This window comes from Oryx dammah, unplaced genomic scaffold (assembly GCF_014754425.2).
Source record: "Oryx dammah isolate SB20612 unplaced genomic scaffold, SCBI_Odam_1.1 HiC_scaffold_5, whole genome shotgun sequence".
NCBI lineage: Eukaryota > Metazoa > Chordata > Mammalia > Artiodactyla > Bovidae > Oryx > Oryx dammah.
This window is the reverse complement of record NW_024070189.1, coordinates 83413784-83416198: the sequence shown is the minus strand read 5'-3', so window position 1 is coordinate 83416198 and position 2415 is coordinate 83413784.

The following is a 2415-nucleotide window of genomic DNA, read 5'->3' as shown; positions in this document are numbered from 1 at the left end:
GGTTCGTCTAGTCAAGGCTATGGTTTTTCCAGTAGTCATGTATGGATATGAGAGTTGGTCTGTGAAGAAGGCTGAGCACCGAAGAATTGATGCGTTTGAACTGTGGTGTTGGAGAAGACTCTTGAGAGTCCCTTGGACTGCAAGGAGATCCAACCAGTCCATTCTGAAGGAGATCAACCCTGGGATTTCTTTGGAAGGAATGATGCTGAAGCTGAAACTCCAGTACTTTGGCCACCTCATGCGAAGAGTTGACTCATTGGAAAAGACCCTGATGCTGGGAGGGATTGGGGGCAGGTGGAGAAGGGGACGACAGAGGATGAAATGGCTGGATGGCATCACAGACTCTATGAATGTGGGTCTGAGTGAACTCCGGGAGTTGGTGATGGACAGGGAGGCCTGGCGTGCTGCGATTCATGGGGTCGCAAAGAGTCAGACACGACTGAGCGACTGAACTGAGCTGCACTGAGAATATAGAGCTGGAAAGGGAGGTGGAGTTCACCTGACATAGTTCTTCATTTTACAAATGAAGACCCGATGTCCTAGAGCCCCTGAAGGGAATTTCTGGATGTTTCCAGAACCCAACTCCTCCACTTTCCAATCTTTTACCTTTTACACCCCCTCATTCATCCTTCCTCTTTCTCCTGATTTTGCATATAGAAATTCCATCTATTCTTTAAGACCTAAGATCAATGTCACCTCCTTCATGATGACCAACCAGCAGAGACATCCTTCTGTGCCCACACTCAGTCTGAAATCTGTTGTGTATTTGTGACCCTTAGGTTCTTTATTGGATTTTAAATATTCCAAAGCCAATGATGCTATCTGATTCAGTGTATATCCAGTAGAATGCCATCCATGTAGGAAACTCTTCATGTATTCTTGTCAAATAGATGATTGAACAAAGGAAAATGACATAGTAACTTGAAACCTTGGCTATTAATAAGAAAAATGGATGCATGAAAATGTAAAAAAAAAAAAAGTATAAGCCATAATGCAATGCCTTTGGTCTCCTTTAACAAAAGGCTCCACATTCATTTCAAAATTTGTTATTGATTTAGAAAAACAATAACGACAATAATTTCATCCCTCTTTGTTAAACCTTTCCTTTCATTAGAACAAGCAGAAGGAAATTAGTGAGTTATAACAGAAACCGAGCTATTAGGGATTTAAAGATTAAGTTTGAAAATCCATATGTCTCTTTAAAATATGAAGAGTGCCAGTTCAGCTGAGTACAGAAAGGCTGCCAGCCAAAAAGATCCAGTCAAGTTAAACTGAAAAAGAGTTGGTTAGTTTTTGCTAGTGGCTGTTTAAATGTATGATAATCCATCACCCAATTCTTCTATCCTGGTATGTTTCTTAAGTAAATGTTTATCATGCTAAATTCCATTTCAAACTGTGGTTACAGGGTATCTTTTAAAAAGCAGAAATTTCATATAATATGGGTTTAGCTTAAAAGAGACAAAATCACCAAAATACTTCTATTTTTAAGTATATTCTTTACATGGAGTTCAAAACTTATTCCCCAAATAAGACTCAGCCCTAAGGAAAATTCCTACATACACACACACACGACTCTTTCACAGAGGACCTACGAGGAATTGTTTTAATGGGGCAAAAAAGGAAAAGACAGTAACTGGCCTTTCATGTTTTTGAACTTAAGAGACAGAGTATAGACATCAAGAGTCAGAATATGGAAGTTTATCTCAGGCAGTATTCAGTGGCCACAGGGAAAAGTAGATATTCAGGCACTTAACCTCAATTAAATTAGCTTCTATGTGACAAATAATTATTAAGTATTCATTATATCTAAAGCCGTGTGCTGACTAGGAAATATGCAGGAAATGAAGATGATTACAAATAATTACTATCGTCTGATTAACCAGAGTTTTCAGGCACTGTGGATACTATTTTTCTATCAGCTGATCAGAGTATCAACCCTCTCCTCATTTAGAGACTTTAGCACTGGTTCTTAGGGGAGAAAAGGTCTTAATTACCTGGAAAATTCTTTCTATTCACCATTTAACTGATTTAATTTGATTTCCCAGAAGTTAGGGTTCATCTGTACAAAAAAGATCTTCATGACCCAGATAATCATGATGATGTGATCACTAATCTAGAGCCAGACATCTTGGAATGTGAAGTCGAGTGGGCCTTAGAAAGCATCACTACGAACAAAGCTAGTGAAGGTGATGGAATTCCAGTTGAGCTGTTTCAAATCCCGAAAGATGATGCTGTGAAACTGCTGCACTCAATATGCCAGCAAGTTTGGAAAACTCAGCAGTGGCCACAGGACTGGAAAAGGTCAGTTTTCATTCCAGTCCCAAAGAAAGGCAATGCCAAAGAATGCTCAAACTACAGCACAATTGCACTCATCTCACATGCTAGTAAAGTAATGCTCAAAATTCTCCAAGCCAG